The 18,349-nt window shown below is 42.4% G+C and overlaps 1 pseudogene; it reads left to right on the top strand.

Annotated features, from left to right (window-relative positions):
* The first annotated feature begins 1,983 nt into the window (after window positions 1-1,983).
* On the top strand, window positions 1,984-2,440 carry LOC114200800 (ATP synthase peripheral stalk subunit F6, mitochondrial pseudogene; annotated as a pseudogene).
* The last annotated feature ends 15,909 nt before the right edge of the window (window positions 2,441-18,349 follow it).

Genomic DNA, 18,349 nt, shown 5'->3' with positions numbered 1-18,349 from the left:
GTCTCAACAAGTTAAGTCTATTAGGGCCAGAAACACTGAAAATGTGTGTCTGTCTTCTGCAGCTGTTGTCATAAAGTACACAGACTGAGTACTTTGTTTGTGGTGCTTAAAATAACAGGAAAATTTTCCCCCACAGTTCTGGAGGCCAGAAGTTTGAATTCAGTGTCAGCAGGGCCTCTCCTCTCTGATGCCTCGGGGGTGGATCCTCCCTTGCCCCTTCCAGCTTCTGGTTGTTGCAGCCATCCTTGGTGTTCCTTGGCTGTAGACACATCACTCTAATCTGTGCCTCTGCCAACATATGGCACAGCATTCTCCCTATGCATATCTAAATCCCTGAGTCTCTGTGACCTTTCTTTCTTATAAAGACACCAGTTTTATTGGATTAGGATTAACCTAATCCAGTATGAACTCATTTTAGTAACACCTGCAAAGACCCTATTTCCAAATAAGTTCTCATTCTGGGGTCTGGATGGTCATTAATTTGGAGGAGACACTATTCAACCCAATATAGCATCCTGGATGTCCAATCCACATGAAGAGACTAAATCCTAGAGACTAAAGTAATTTAGTCTAGGTTATATGGCCAATTAATTAATGGCAAAAACAAAACCAGAGTTCAGGCCTTTTGCTCCCATATCCAGGGTGATTTCTAAAGCATCAATATGTGTCTCTAAGGAGCACCAATTTGGCTCCAAGCTCAGGGTGGGGAAAGGCAATGATTTAATTTGGGAGGCTTTCTGTGTGAATTAGGCTTATAATAATAATAGCCAGTATGTACTAGGCTTTAGAGGCATGGTCTCTAATCTCGATGACAATAGTTAACGTATTCAGAGAGCCTACTATGGGCCAGCCACTATCTTAGCACTTAAACATCTATTAACTTATTTAGTCTTCCCAACAAGATGAGGTCTGTCTGAATCCATAGCCCATGCCCTTCCTCTAGCACCCAACTGCATTAAATGAGAACTTAGAGTGAAAATGGCACTTTAGACAATCCCTATCCACCCCCACTGAATGCCTATGAGTAATTTAAAGCTCAGTGAAATTTGAAAATGTCCACCTAGGCTGAGAGTGAGGATACCACAAAGGATAGTTTTTTATCCAAAAGCCACCTGCAAGACAATTATCTGGGCAACTCCCAAAGCGAAATCTTTTAAATGTGCCTGTAGATTGAGACAAGGAATGGTCAATTAAGCCCATTCCAGCTGATTGCTATGGTTTCTGGCCAGGGCAACTGACAAATGTGCATTAGCAGCCTCTGCCAGTCAGGATACAGATGTGGAAGCAATCTCTCTGGCATGATGCCATTCTAAAATAAGTAGAGGCAGAGAAGAGAACAGCTTAGGTCATCACTGCAAACAGCTCAGATTTTAAGGACTTCTAGTTGATCCCAAAGGCGCTGGCTCACCACTCATTATATGCTGGGGGACTGTGGGCAGTAATTAATGATTATCCAATGATATCAATTAAAACCAAGGAAAGAGCTCAGTAGGATGCATTAACTCTCAGAGAGAGTGTGCAGAAAGAGGGGAAGTCCATCTCTTCCTGGGCATTTGGGGATGGAAAGTGCTTGTGGATGCCACAGGGTATTTTAAAAGGGACTGGAATTTTCTTTGCCTCTGCCACTCGCTTTGTAATGATAGTTCTTAATTGAGGGAAAGCAAATGTGAAGGATTTGGGCTCTGAAGAGGACTTATTTTAAGATCACACCCTGGGTGCTGAACCAGCTTTTTAGGGGAGTCTGAACATACTCCCACTTGTCTGTATTTGGTGCATTAAGGAAACAGAAGTGATTCTCACATTTGTAAGGATACTAAGAAAGCAACAAAGACCACTGACCTGGAGCCTTGAGACCTGTGGCCCTGTAACAGCTCTACTACTGTCTTACTATGTGATTTTGGATAAACCCTTTAACCTCACTGAGTCTGAGATTCCTCATTTCTCAAGTAAGAATAACAATACATGAGAACGGTCGCAGCCGCGGAGGCTCTGGCAGCTCGGGACTGAGTGCAAGTAACAGAATCACCATGATTCTTCAGAGGCTCTTCAGGTTCTCCTCTCTCATTCGGTCCGCAGTCTCCGTTCATTTGAGGAGGAACATTGGTGTTACAGCAGTGGCATTTAATAAGGAACTTGATCCTGTACAGAAACTCTTCGTGGACAAGATTAGAGAATACAGAACTAAGCTACAGGCATCTGGAGGACCCATTGATATTGGCCCAGAGTACCAGCAAGACCTAGAGAGGGAGCTTTTTAAGCTTAAGCAAATGTATGGTAAAGCAGACATGAATACGTTCCTGGACTTCAAATTTGAAGATCCTAAATTTGAAGTCATCGAAAAACCCCAGTCCTGAAGAAAGAATGTAAAATTTATTTGGTAACTTGTCCTAGATTAGTTGTACAACTGTATCAGAATAAACCTACATTTCTCAGCAAAAAAAAAAAAAAAAAAAGAATAACAATACATGTTCTTTCCTTCTCTGTGAACTATTATGAAAATTAAATAGGACAATATACACAGAAACACTTTGAAAAGCACAATTTTGGTAGTGAGGACAGAAAGTACTGATGACAAGAGCCAAGAGGAGCCACTTAGCCACCAACTATCCTTGGGAAACTCAGAAGGTCATCATAAAACTCTAAGTGCACTACAGGCTTGGTTCATGGAGTTTTTTGCAATCTACCCAAAGTGATGAACCTAAGGGCCTGGAAAAATGCCCAAGGAAGCAATAATGTTTGCACATGACTTCAGAAGGTTCCTGGCCTTTTTAGGACTATCCATGGGCCTCTAGCAAGTCCCTGAACCCCAGATTAAAAGTGCCTGTTCCCAGGATCAGGAACATGATAATAACAGCCAGATCTGGGTTAATATACCTTGAGAAAGAATGTCACAGTGTCACTGGGGACCATTCCTAGCAGATTGAAAGTGAGGAAATACATTATTTTTTATATTTATCAGGATCATCATGAAAGTAATACTGTCTATTTTTCAAGCAGTATTTAAGGGTAACCTGCCACACATTTCCTAAACATGTTCTAAGATGTAGCTTGTTCTACAGTTTGCCCTTCCATATGTTCCCATCTACTTCCTGTCTTTTAGAGATTCATCAAAATTTCTGGGCACAGAGGACCACCCCGGCTGTTTTCAGCACAATCATGGATTGATTTCCTTTTTATATCTCTGCTGTTATTTCAGAGGGATTTGGGAAACAGGGGAGACAAAGATGTAAACAAACATATAAAAACCCAGAAGCTCCTCATTTCTTTCAGATGATACAAATCTCTACCAGTTTCACCCCTGGAAGGCCAAATGGGAGGACCTGCCTTGGTTTGCTTTTGCAGTGTCCTGTCAGGCCATCCACCTAAATTATCCATCCTGAGCCCTTGAATGCCAGCATCCATGCAAGGGACCATCCCAGCCATCATGAGCCAGGATAGGAACAGTACAGCAGCAGCGGCCAGATCTCAGTTGATATAACTTGAGCAGGAATGTCTCAACATCCCAGTAGTGTGCATGTGTCCCTGTGACTGAGATCACTGGTGCACTCTCCTGAGAGACTATGTGGCCTCTGCTAATTGGGCAGGTGTGAGCATTCGTTTTATGTCCAGGTATGTGGGTTTGCAACCGAGAGTCAGGACATCACAGAGGTCAAGAAAGCAGACTCCAGAGGTACTCACTAGCAGCATGATGTTGAACAAATCCCCTAACTTTTTTGTGCCTCAGCACTGTCAACAATAAAACAGGGGCAATATTTACTTCATGTTGCTACTATGAAAATTGAATGGGTTAATACTTATAAAATGCTTAGAACAATGTCTAGTAATCATAGTAAGCACTCAATAAATGCAAGATATTTGAGGATGGGGATAAAGGAGTGTTATAGAGTGAGTGTTTGTGATCCCCTAAAATTCATATGTTGAAGCCCTACCCTCAATGTGATGGGGTTGAGAGATTTAGAGGTGGGGCTTTTGGGAGATAATTAGGTCTGAATTAGGTCATGAGGGTGGAGCCCCCATTATGGAATTAGTGTCCATGTAAGGGGAACAGAGACCAGAGTTCTCTCTTTCCACCATGTGAGGACACAGTGAAAAGGCAGCCATCTACAAGTCAAGAAGAGAGCCCTTATTGGGACAGAATCTGCAGGAATTTGACCTTAGACTTCCCAGCCTCCAGGACGGCGAAAAATAAAAGCCTGTTATTTAAACCACACATTCCATGGCATTTTGTTATAGCAGCCCAAGCTGACCTATACAGGGGGTGTAATAGAGTTCTCTAGAGAAACAAAACTAACAGGATATGTGTATGTACATATATAAACATACTTCATTTTATTGTGCTTTGTTTTATTGTACTTGCCAGATAATTGTGTTTTTTACAAATTGAAGGTGCAAGACTATAGTGGAAGTAACTGCAGGTGTGGTGGAAATAGAAAAAGAATAGAACTGGAAGTGGAGCCTGAAGATGTGACTAAATTGCTGCAATCTCATGATCAAATTTGAACAGATGAGGAGTTGCTGCTTATGGATAAACAAAGAAACTGGTTTTTTTGTTTGTTTGTTTGTTGTTTGTTTTTGAGATGGAATCTACTCCTGGTGAAGATGCTGTGAAGATTGTTGAAATGACAACAAAAGACTTAGAACATTACATAAATTTATTTGATAAAGCAGTAGCAGAGTTTGAGAGGCTTGACTCCAATTTTTAAAGAATTTCTACTGTGCATAAAATGCTATCAAACATGCTACAGAGAAATCATTCATGAAAGGAAGACTCAATGATTCAGTCAGTATGTCAAATTTCATCATTGTTTTTATTTTAAGAAATTGCCCCAACTTTCAGCAACACCCTTATCATCTTATCATCAAGCAGCCATCCAACACCAAGGCAAGACCCTCCAGCACCAAAAGATTATGATTTGCTGAAAACTCAGATGATGGTTAGCATTTTTTAGCAATAAAATATTTTTAATTGAAGTCTATAATTCTTTTTTTAGACATAATGCTATTGCATACTTTACACACTACAGTATAGTCTAAACATAACTTTTATATGTACTGGGAAACCAAATAATTAATTTGACTGGCTTTATTGTGATACTTTATTGTGGTGGTCTGGAAATGAACCTGCAATATCTCTTAAATACAGATTTGCCTGTATTTCAAAATTGGTATATATAATTGTGGGGGCTGGCAAGTCTAAAGTCCATGGGGTAGGACAGTAGGCCACAGACCTAGGAAAAACTTGATGTTGCAGCTCGAGTCCAAAATCAACCTGGAGGCAGAATTCCCTCTTCCTGGGAGAATCTCAGTCTGTTTTTTCTTAAGGCTTTTGACTGAATGAGGTCTTCCACACCGTGGAGGGTAATATGTTTTATTCAAAGTCTACTGATTTAAATGTTAATCTTATCTAAAAACTATCTTCACAGTAACATGTAGACTGTTTATTGACCAACTGTCTAGGTACTACTGGCCTTGCCAGGTTGACACATATTAGCACTAGAAATAGCCATCACAGGGGTGACTAAAGATAATGAGCAGGTGTACATGTGCACTTCCTCAGTGGCAGACTAGACACATACCATATATTTAAAATGCCACAGAAGCCAAAGCTGTCTTTGAATCGGGGGGCTTCTGTCACTAGATTTGCTGAAAGTAATTGTAGGGGGCTATGTGGGCCCATGTCATTAGCACACTTGGAGCAGCAGCTCTCAGTAGAAGTCAGATAGCAAGGGTCTGCTTTGGGGGCAAGTGCAAGGTCCAGAAGGCTGCCACTTAGGCCTCCCAATAATTATTTTCTGCTTGGTGATTAGCCTATGTTATCTCCTTTGGTCTGCCTGGCCACCATGGAGGAGGCTGGGTAGGGGTCCTCATGCCCATTTCACAAAGGCATGTATAAAACTAGAGGCTACCAACTAATAAGGACAGAATCTAAATTAGACCTTCACTTTTCTGGCCCTTACTTCAGGGCACTTTTTCACTACATCAAAGGGTCCTCTAAGTCCACAAATGGACTCAGCCTGTGATGTCAGGGGGAGGGAACCAAAGGAATTAAGAAGAAGCAGACAATGTTATTATCTCAAGCTTAGTTTCTTTATATACAAAATGACACAACTAGATCATAAGTTCCTAAAGGATGGAAACCTTTTCTTTCCCTCCTAATATATCCCTGTCCAGGGTGTTATATAGTGAGCATTCAGTAAATGCTTGTTTAATAGAATGGTAGGTAAGAGACTGTATTGGTTTGCTGCCATAACAAAGTACCATAGATTGGGTGCCTTAAACAACAGAAATTTATTTTCTCATAGTTCTGGAGCACGGAAGTCCAAGGTCAAGTTTGGTTTCTTCTGAGGCTTTTCTCCTCGGCTTATAGATGGCTGTTATAGATGGCTGTCTTCTCCCTGTGTCCTCACATGGTCTTCCCTTTGTGTGTGTCTATATCCTAATCTCCTCTTCTTATGAGGACACCAGTCATAATGGATTAGGACCCAGCTTAACAACCTCATCTTAACTTAATTACCTACTTAAATTCTAAATACAGTCACACTCCAAGGTACTGGTAGGGGTTGGGTCTTCAACCTATAAATTGGGCGGGGGGCATAAATTAGCTTAAATCAGGGGCTTATTAGTCTCTTGAGTCATTCTAGCTCCGACATTCGACTTTTCTGATGGTGAATCAGGAACTTTGGCTAGGCCTTCCTCCCACTAATAAACAGTTTCTGGCAAGAATGACATGTTAAACTCAACAATAAGAGAACAAAGAACCTGATTTTTTAAATTGGCCAAATTACTTAACAGACATCTCATAAAAGAAAATACACAGATAGCCAAAAAGCTCAAGGATATGCAAACTTAAACAACAGTGAGACACAACTACACACCTACCAGAATGGCCAAAATCTGGAAACCTGAAAACACCAAATGTTGATAAGGATGTGGAACAACAGGAACTCTCACTCATTGCTGGTGGGAATACAAAATGGTACAGCCACTTTGGAAGACAGGTTAGTGATTCCTTACAAAACCAAACATACTATTAAACATTCCAGCAATTACACTCCTTGGTATTTACCCAAAGGATTTATGTCCACACAAAAACTTGCACATGGATGATTATAGCAGCTCTATTTTATAATTGTCAACACTTGAAAGCAACCAAGATGTCCTTCAGTAGGTGAATGGATAAATAAAGTGTGGTACATCCAGACAATGGAGTAGTATTTAGTGCTAAAAAGAAATGAGCTATCAAGCCATGAAAAGACATGGAGGAAACTTAAATGTATATTACTAAGTGAAAGAAGCCAATCTGAAAAGGCCACATGCTGTATTTCAACTATATGACATCTAGAAAAGGCAATACTATAGAGAAAGTAAAAAAATCAGTGATTGCCAGGGGTTGGGTGGAGAGAGGGATGAGTAGGCAGAGCATAGAGGATTATTAAGGCAGTGAAAAACTCTGTGTGACATAATAATGATGGATACATGTCATTCATTATACATCTGTCCAAACCCATAGAATGTAAACACCAAGAGTGAACCCCACTGTAAACTATGGACTTTGGGTGATGATGATGTGTCAGCATATGCTCAGTTTCTAACAAACGTAACTTTCTGGAAAGGATGTTAATAGGAGAGGCTATGCATGTGTCAGGGCAAGGAGTGTAAAGAAACTCTCTGTAACTTCCTCTTAATTTTTCTGTGAACCTAAACCTGCCCTAAAAATAAATTCTTTAATAGTGTTTTTTTAAAAGACAACACTCTATTGTTTGTATAATTAGCCTGGCAATGGGCAAAATCTGGGGGGAGACAAGGGAAGACAAGTGCATAGTCCAGTGATGTTTTGCCTTCAGCAAGAAACCATGTCAATCAGCCAAACAAAACATTCAGGCTTTGAAAAAATGGTGAGGGGAAACTGTTCAGAATAATTTATTATTAGTAGTAAGAGAACAACACCATTTAAGGTATTTAAATATTTTAAAAATCATGTAAAACAATGTATTTGTAAGCTTATCATTTGCCAAATACAAATTTTAAAAATGAGCATGTCAGGGCATTGTAGATATGCATTAGTGTCTATTTCTAGACATGGTTGGATTGGGGCCTGGATGCTTTGACTAGGTAGTACGTCCATGCAGTGGATACCCCTCAACAATAAAAGGGTTTGCATTATCAATAAATGCAACTACATGGTGAATCTCAAAGCAATATGCTGTTTTCAACCAGTAGCAATCATGCAAAAACTAAGGACTGTCCATTTGAGGCAGACACAGTTGTACTGGAGATATAAAATTTCTTAACAATCAAATGGATATAGTGTTTGCTTTTTTAAATTGTAAATTGTTTTCTAAAACTAAAATAGTTGCATTGTTAAGATAATATACGAGTGAAAGAAGCTGACAAAAAAGTATTTGCTGTATGATTCCATTTACTTAAAATCTAGAAAATGCCAACACATCCAGAGTGAGGGAAAGCAGATGAGTCGTTGTCTGGGCAAGTGGGTATAGACAGAGATAGGAGGGTAGCTTACCCCGGGCATGAGGAAGGTTTTGGAGGTAATGGGCAAGGCCACTATCTTCGGTTTGGTGATGGTTTCACAGATATATACATTTGTCAAAACTTATCAAAGAGTACACTATAAACGTGTTGTTTGCTGTATGTCAATTATACCTCAATAAAGCCATTAAAAGGAGTTGCTGGAGACACGGCAATTTATCTTACAACATCAAGTCTACAGAAAGAAGAATACCAAGAAGATGGGCAACAATTTGCCTATAGATTCCTGAGAGGTTCCAGGCACCCAGGAAGCTATGGTGAGAGGAGATGGTGAAAATAAGAGGAATGGATGAAAGTCCATACAGAGAGCGTGTGGACCCCTAGGTCCCTGCCCCACCCCATGCACTATGGTGCCTATTCCTCCAAGATTGGACTAAGGATAACATGACTCAGATTCAAGTTCCTGGACTCGGGTATCTGAACTGAGGGAAATTCATTAGAACTACTTTAAAGCTGGGTAAAACCAAATTGTCCATCTGTGTAGTCCATCAGGACTTCCTCATCTTTAAGTAGTTTGACAAAAGGAGGCTCAGAGGACCACAGAGAAACCTGGCTGACAGTCTCCACTTCTTGAAGGAGAGCATCCCCTACTGTCCTGTGAGGAGAGCAGGGTTCTCTCCAAGGCCCTGCCTGGGACTAGCTGTGCATCTCCTGGGCCTCCTGTCTATTGTCCACTGTCATTTTCTCTGAAACATTGTCAACCAGCTGCTCAAGGTACAAGAGAGGGCAGGAGCATGGGCACCCAATCAGCCCTTCTAGTTCAAATACAAATTGCAGCCTCACCCAAGAGCAAGTTTCTTAACCTGTGTGCTCTGTGTCCTCATCTAAAGCAGGGATAATAACTGTCTAGCCACAAGGCTTTGGTGGTATCGACATTTATAACATTGACTATACCCTGGAAGGATCTATAACTATCAGGGCTTTTATCTTATTTGAGGGAGATGTCTTTCATACTCCTTTCCTTTTCCTTCTGGTTTAACTGCATTTTCTCTTTCAGGTCTTCAGACTATGGGGTTTCTTTATGTGTGTCTCCAGGTCATCACCAGCTTCTGAGTTTCAATTTGTGCTCATTCTACCTCCTGAACTCCATCAAAATAGCTTCCCAAGAAATTGGCCAAAGATCTTCCAGGAATTTGATTTTCCCTCTCTTTGTTCCACTTCTACCCCCTCCCCCAGTCCTACCAGGTGTGTGCAACTCCAAAGCTCCCACCCACACCTCCAAGCATCATAGCTCTTGAGCACACATATCCCCTCCTAGGTTCCAAGGACCTGCGGGGAACTGGACCACCTCTTCTGGGCACACTTCTCAGCTTCGTATCCTTTATCAAATGCCCATTTGTACAGCTAGTGTCTGATTATATTTTGATTACTTCTGTTTGTTATTTCAGATAGGTTATTGTTTAGTTTTAACACACGGGATTTGGGGGAAGGTCTTTGTTTTCATGAAACTATTTTCTGTAAACTAGAAACTGTTGCTGTCAAATACACAGATCTGAACATGTGTACATGATGTTACCTGCTACTTTAAAGAGGAGCTTGAGAGATGGTTAAGGGGCTGAGAGATTGCCTTTTATGAAGCTGTAAACACCACACCTGTGTCTAGCAAACCCTCCACTGTAGTGTCTGCAACCTTGGATGGGGAGAGATGTGGGGAGGGAGGAGGAGATGAGGTGCTTGACAGACTCTAAGCAAACTTTCCCTCAGCCCTCACCCACTCTCAGTTTTTTTCTTGTTGTGATTGCACAGGATTGTTTATTATTTGGATGCAAGAGGGAGAGGCAGAATAGTGTAAGGCGGGTGGGGAGAGGCAGAGGCAGAATAGTGCAGGGCAGGTGAGTAGATGCTGATGTCATATTGCCTGGGTTTGAGCTTGGTTCTGCTGCCTAATGGCTATGAACCTCAGGTAAGGCACTTAATTTATCTGGACCTCAGTTTTCTCATCTGCAAAATAATGCCATTAATCATATCCTTCTCAAAATTGTTATAGAGAACACAGGGGATAATCCTCGCTCTATTATATAAGCTGTTTTATCTAGTCCAATTTTTTTTTTAAATTTAGTGACTGAGAGAGGAAAAGAGAGAGATCCCTCACCCAAGGTTGAAGAGCCAATTGTAGCAAGGGGACTAAATCCAAACCTCCAGACTCCTTGTTCAAAAACTTCCCTGTAGTAGCACAGTAATGGTCCTGAGCACACTCTATTAAAATGCAAATGTTCCCCAGGAGGCCTAACTCCAAGTCATTAGCACCTTAATGTTAGTGATGTGCATTGCATTAACATCTTTTTTTTTTTTAATTGAACTCAGTCTGGTTAGAAAAGAGTATAGAAAGGGGTGGAGAGGAGCAGACTTTATGCCTGTGATTTTGGCAGCCCCTCATACACTACATGTTGCCTCAGAAAGAAAAGCTGGTTCCTCTCCCACCATCATGGAACGAGTTTGAGATTCAAGTTTTAAGATCAGACCACACAATGGAAAGTGCTGCTCCCAAACGCCCTGCATCTGTGGCCTGACTACCTCAGAGAAGGAAACTGGGAACAGCTTGTGATCCGGAAGTGACTTCTGAGGTGAGCCTGGGTGACCACACAGGCAGGAGGAAGTACAGACCACTTCAAAGACCTTGGCCATGCCCAGGCAGGACAACGCATGGATTATCCATTCACTCTTTCATTAATTTGTTCATTCACTTAGCCACATGTTGTGAGGACTAACTGTGTGCCACAGATGAATGACAGTCCCAGAATACAGGGAATGGACGCTGTGATAATTGTTTACTGATGTGGGAAAAAAAGGCAGAAGAAAAATTATTAAATTTCCTTACTACCTACAGTCCTTTGACAAGTTCTTGAAACAGGCAGAGTGACATTCAGCTAGGGACTCAACTGCCTGGATGTTAATACTTTGCTGAGGGCAAAAGGCAACCTTAACCTGACTCCTAGGATCCTGTAAGTCTACTTTAACATATAAAAATTCCTTTAGAGGCAGGTCATGATCCCGGGGTCCTGGGATGGAGCCTGACATCAGGCTCCCTGCTTGGCGGGAAGCCTGCTTCTCCCTCTCCCACTCCCCCTGCTTGTGTTCCCTCTCTCCCTGTGTCCCTTTCTGTCAAATAAATAAAATCTTAAAAAAAAATTCCTTTAGAAATTTCCTTTATCTCTAAACCCCCCAAGATTTTGCACAGCAAATGAGACAGTCAACAAAACTAAAAGGCAACCTACAGAATGGGAGAAGATACGACTTATCAGATAAAGGGCTAGTAGTCAAGATCTATAAAGAACCTATCAAACTCAACACCCCCAAAAAACAAAAAATCCAGTAAAAAAAAAAATGGGCAGACATGAACACACATTTCTCCAAAGAAGACATACAAATGGGCAACAGACACACGAAAAAATGTTTAACACCACTTGACATCTGGGAAATCCCAATCAAAACCACAATGCGATACAACCTAACACCACTCAGAATGGCTAAAATTAACAACTCAGGAAACAGCAGATGTTGGTGAGGATGCAGAGAAAGGGGAACTCTCTTACACTGTTGGTGGGAATGCAAACTGGTACAACCACTCTGGAAAACAGTATGGAGTTTCCTCAAAAAGTTAAAAATAGAGCTACTCTACAACGCAGCAATTGCATGGCCAGGTATTTATCCAAGAGATACAAATATAGTGATTCTAAGACCCACATGCACCCCAATGACAATGGTAGCCATGTCCACAATAGCCAAACTGTGGAAAGAGCCCAGATGTCCATCGACAGATGAATGTATAAAGAAGATGTGGTGTGTGTGTACACACACACACACACACACACACACACACACACACCATGGAATACAACTCAGCCATCAGAAATTGTCAACACTTGAAAGCAACAAAGATGCCCTTCAGTAAGTGAATGGATAAATAAAGTGTGGTACATCCAGACAATGGAGTAGTATTTAGTGCTAAAAAGAAATGAGCTATCAAGCCATGAAAAGATATGGAGGAAACTTAAATGTCTATGTTAACTAAATTGAATTTAAATAAAAAATTAGAAAAAAACGCTGCTGATATTCATGCAGTACTCTCCATCAAGGAAAGTAAACCAAGGGCTTCATAATGGGACTGCTCCCCTGAGAGGAGTCTGCTTCTAGAGAGAAAATGAACCTCATAGGTTGTTTTTCTTCTTAATTAAACTCTGTAAATTTGGACCTACTTCTCTGAGCTCCTTTTCCAGGGAAAGGTGGACTAGAGAAAATATAAGAAAATATATCCATGAAGAAACCCCACCCTCCAATAGAGGTCCCCACCCATCTTTTAGTGTTACCAAATCACCCAGTATCCTCACCACATAGTCTCTCTTAAGAGAATTTGTCAAACCAAAAAACCTAAACGTGAATTCCATGATGCTTTACAATTAATTCATATTTTAATAATCACAAGCATATCTACACACATTTGAGAAACAGTTTCATAAGAAAACATTACCTATTCACTCTGACTAAAATATTCCCTATGCCCATGAAGTAAAAAACCTCTTGAAATAATTCTCCTTGAAATCCCTAGCAGTTCAGACTGGCTGAGGACACTGCTTTCCATCTCATAATCTCTTCTACCTGTTGAACCAGCAGAGAGATCTGGTACTTGGAAATGCCTTTTGCTTTTCTTTTTTTTTTTTTTTTTACCCATTTATTACAAGCTAGAATTCTACCCCCCAGCACAGTTAGGGGTTAGCGCTAACACCCTCCTAGCCATCACACTCAGTCCCAAACTTATTCTGACCATATCTTCTTTTCATGACAATAAATAACACAACAGAAAAACATTTTCTAGTATCCAACAGTTTACACAGCACATTTATTATATTAAGTCATTTAATACTTTAATCAACCCCAGGTAGGTGTTATTATTGCCATTTTCCTCAAAAACTGGGACTCAGAGAGATTTAAGCAACTTGCTAAAGGTAGTCCAGCTCATGAATATGAAAGCAAGACTCTGACCCTAGGGTGATCTGTTCTCTCTCCTACAAAATACCCCTCCTTCTCAACCCACCCTCCCTCTTACCCTGCCACCTCCTTTACAACCATGGCAACAGGAGCTCCCTGGCTGGCTCTGCACAGGTACCCTATTTTGGTTGCACAGGTGGAATGCCCACATTCCTGCCTTCACTGCCCACATGGCCTCATTCTCCAGCCCATTTGGCTTCTTAGGCACCACACCAGCATGAACTGACAACCCTGTTGATAATAGGGACTTTTCTGTTCTCCATTCCCTATCCCAAGAGGCTTCAGGAGACACAGGAGCAGTCTTTGTGAAGAGGGAATGACTGCCTCAGGGAGCAAAGGCTCATGGGCACAGCCTCAGAAAAAGAGCAGCTGCAAAGGGCATTCTGGCCTGTTCAGCCCTTAAGAGGTTTCCCTTGGACCATTTGTTAGGACATGCTCTACTGAAGCCTTGGGCCAGAACACACAGTCTGAGGGAGTGCTTCCTTTGTTCTCTCTAGGCTCATCTTCCCCTCCAGGACCTCCCTTCCAAATGGTTTCACCTATAGCTGAAACCCTACCTCTGGTGTCCAGGGGCCCAGCATCCCAAGCCAGTCTGCCTCTAAAGACTCTGCCCCACCTGCACCCCATCCCCACAAAGGTCTCAGCAGCAGAAATGGCTGCCACATTCTGGGGTTAATCTTGAGTGTCCTCCAGGCCCCTCAGGTTAATTGCCAAACAAACAGCTGCCTAATAAAGAGGTGTTACTCCTCCCCTACCCAATACGATGAAGGGTGGGACAGAGTTTGCACCATCAGGCCCAAAGGCTGTGGCCCATCTGGTCTTTCACCCTCCCTCTCCTACACTAAACAGTTTCAGGCAGGAGATGGCCAGCTGGGCTGAGGCCTCTGGAGACCCCTCCCTGTAGACTCACCAGAGTGAGAACTCACCCCCATTCAAAGGCTGACAGGGGCCATCTGTGCCTGAGCTCCAGGAACTGGGCAGGCAGTGCCCCACACCTCCAGAGCCCTCCAAGCTGTGAGGAAGTCTGCCAAGCCCCCAGCTCCGCCCCAAAGGCCCCTGACACCAAATATAACCAGCAGGTCTCCTGCCTTCCCCCACCTGCCTGAACCAGAGAGGAAGTGCCAAGCCAATCTGATTTCCTGCAACCCACCCTGGGGAAATTCAATTGCTTTAGGGCAGGAAAGAAGATTTTGGCTACTGATTCTACAGCTCCTGGTATCCAGACAATTCAGGCTGCTGACACAGGAGAGATGAAAAGGAAGGGCAAGGGACAGAAACCAGGAATAAGCCTCCAGTCCTGGTCACAGCTAGCTCATGGCAGAATCAGGACAAGAAGCCATCTCTCCTGACTCCCAACCCAGGGCTCTCCCCCCTCATCTTCTGTTCTCTCACTGCATGGCTCCCTCATCATGGGTTCCATACCTTAGGCTCCCTGTATATAAACATTCTGCTGCATAGAAGAGAAGGGCACATAAAAGACTTGTGTGGGAGACTGTCTTGCAGATGGCTATTCATGGGTTCCCCATCTGTGTACAGAGGGAGCACCCCTAAAGGCCCTCTCTCCCTTCTGCAGCAAGTGAAATTAGAGTCCTGGAGTGTATAAGGCCGTGTGGTATTATGGGAAGAACTCCTGAAGACAGCAGTTGGTTTCAAACCTCATTTCTTGACATTCACCAGGTCTGCAGCTTCGATATAGCTTTACCCCTTTGATCTCTGGATCCCATATGTAAAATATGTACAGAAAAACCAACTTCAGCATCCTTGTGCACAGTATGAGATATCTATTTTAAAAATACTGCCTTGACAGCTATTCCTTGAACCTGTCCTTCATAGTATGCTTAATGATCTGACATTGTTAAGAGTTCTCTATTATCTTATAGACCTGGACATCTGAGCTACCCCAGACAAAGAGAAGGCCTGTAGATGAATGTAAATGATACATACTCCTTTAGATTAGGATCATCCTCTGGAAGTAAAGTTGCTTCCCCTAGCTCTCTTCATGGATACATATGATATGCTCATTCTTACATTGGTGCCTGCCCTCCCCCTTAAATGTTATCCGTTCCACCTGTTCAAAAGTGCCCCATCCATAACTCCCATCTCTGTAATAAAGAGCCACCCCCAGAATAATCTAAACCTCCTCGATATTCTCTAAATTCTCACTGTGATTCAGCTTCTCATTTTCTTTCATCTTGTCTTTTAACAAGATTGCAACTTCCTAGAGGGCAGAAATTCATATTATGTTTATTCCTAAATCTCTTTCATGGTGGTCTAGTGTAAAGCCAAATATATGGATTAATTGAGGGGTCTCAGTTTACATAAAAACATTTCCTCCCTCACCCTGATGCTCCTGTTATGGGTTCTTCTATATGTTGGTAAAATGAAACTATAGCTTCAAGAAGCTGGGCACAAAGGAGAATTTAGCCATATGCGTGAATATCTGAGGCTTTCTATGTTCATTCATTTATTTCTTTATTCGCTAAGGAGATGAGTGTACCTATATCTGCCAAGTATAATTCATGCTGGGTGGACTTTGGCCATAGATAGGCACAAACCTGGGACACTGCACTAGACCTTGAGATAGAATCTTTATATCAATAAGTGCTAGATGCTTTTCATACATTAATGATTATAAGAGCTTTACCTCTATTTACACATAATAAACCTTATAAGCATCTTTCAAAGCAGGGGCCATCATCCCCACTTTGTAGATAATGAAACTGAGGCATAGAAATGTTCAGTCACTTGCCCAAGGTCTCATGCTAGTAAGGTACAGAGTCAGGTCAAAGCCAGGCCATCTGGCTCAGGGCCCATATGCCTAAGCATTCCACTGTATTGCATGTCAGGTAGGAGTCATGGGGCATCTGAGGGTGGAGGGACACAGGGACTGGAGCATGATGCTGCTGAAAGACTACAGAGCCCTGCTGAGGTAGAGTGATGGAGAGTGCCAGCACCTCAGTCTGAGCCACCCTCAAACCTCTGTGAGCCCTCTCCTTAAAAGGACATTTGAGCCCCTCCTGTGAGCTGCCACTTGGAGCTCAGCTGATACAGGTTTCTGAGAGGCAGCCTGGCATTCCTGTCTGCCTGAGATTAGCCAGGCCCTCAACACAGGAGTCCTTGATTGCCACAAAATCTGCCTTTTACATTTTTATGCAATTTCACTCTGCTCTAATCTGGTAAAATCCCCAAAGACCACCCCCCCACACACTTTCAGATCACCTGGTAACAACCACAGAATCTTTTTACTCTGTTCTGCGGGTATGGTAGCAATGAGAAAGGAGAAGTCCGTTGAGGACACAAAAGATAATTAGAAAATGCTAAAAAGGAGTGGATCCTCATAGTATCTGTTGCTGAGAAAACTGGGGTTATAGGCAAGGGGCCCACCACCTCTTGGGCAGGTAGGGAACCAAAACCCTGGTGGGATACTAACAGAGAGGAAGGAGAGAAGCTCAGAGCTGTGTCTAAAGTGATGTCTTGAACAGTTATGGCTGTGCACTATTACAGAGTGAAGGCCACTGCTAATAGTTATGGCCGAGTGAATGTGAGGCAGGGAGTGGCTAAGACACAGAAACTGGGGGACCTACAACAAACCTATATGAAAGTGGAGATTGCTGACATTGCCCATATAGATGTTTAAAGCAATAATTCTTGGAGAAATCTTTACCAGTTATTGGTTCCATAGTCACTCTTGGAAAATGAGCCCCATTTCATGTCAAATCAAGTATAGGCCCAGAGAGAGCATAAGCCCAAGCCACCTTTATGCCTGACAGTATGAGATTAGCTGACCAGGTAAATAGGCAGAAGTGGGCTTGCCTGAGGAAAACCAATGGAAATAAAAAGAGTCAGGGACAATCCCTTCACTCCATCATTCCCTTGTGAGCTTTGACAGCTCCAGGTGCAGCTCACCAATGGGAACCACCCAAATTCGTGGGGGTGGGGGGATGAGAATGGATTGTACTCAATAATGCTTACTCTGGCACAGCATGTGGGTGTTTTCCTCAGGGGTTTTCATGGCCTATCCGGATCTAGCCCTCCACTACTTCTCTGATTTTCTCCCTTACCAGTCTCTCCTGGCTCATTTTGCTTAGCCACACTAATCTCCTTGTTATTCCTTGAACACATCAAGCATGCCTCAGGGCCTTTGCACTTGCCATTCCCTGTGTCTAGAATAGTCTTCCCCTCAGATATCCAAATAGCTGCTCTCTTTCTTTTGGTTTTCTGTTCAAATGTCACCTTATCAGAGAGGTGACCTGATCTCCCCATATACAACTCACCCTCCCCTAGCTGCAGCAGTCTCGTGTACCCTTAGCACTGCTTTCTTTTCTCCAGACACTCATTATTGTTACCTGATGGCTCTATGTCTGTATATGTGTGTGTGTGTGTGTGTGTCTGTGATCTACTTAATCCTGATAAAACACAAGTTCTTTTAGAATAGACCAAGTTTTGAGCTCCTGGGTGGCCCAGTCAGTTAAGCATCTGCCTTTGGCTTGGGTCATGATTCCAGGGTCCTGGGACGGAGTCCCACATTGGGCTCCCTGCTCAGCATAGAGTCTGCTTCTCCCTTTCCCTCTGCTTGTGCTCTTTCTTGCTCTCTCACTCACTCTCAAATAAATAAATAAAATCTTAAAAAAAGAGAGAATAGACTAAGTTTTGGTTGTTGCTTTATTTCTGTGCCCAGAACAGTGCCTGACATATAGGAGGCACTCAAAATACTTATAGAATCAAAGTGAATTCTCCTTTAGTCTCTGAATGATTTCCTTTTGAACTGGGCCTTGTGATTTCCTTGTTTGTTCTTAATGTTCTCTGTTTATTTGTT

The sequence above is a fragment of the Eumetopias jubatus genome, unplaced genomic scaffold (genome assembly GCF_037043125.1).
Source record: "Eumetopias jubatus isolate StellerSeaLion01/CBP00866 unplaced genomic scaffold, mEumJub1_p1.0 scaffold_2, whole genome shotgun sequence".
Classification (NCBI taxonomy): domain Eukaryota; kingdom Metazoa; phylum Chordata; class Mammalia; order Carnivora; family Otariidae; genus Eumetopias; species Eumetopias jubatus.
The sequence above is the reverse complement of the archived record's forward strand: the minus strand, read 5'-3'. Positions and strand labels throughout refer to the sequence as shown.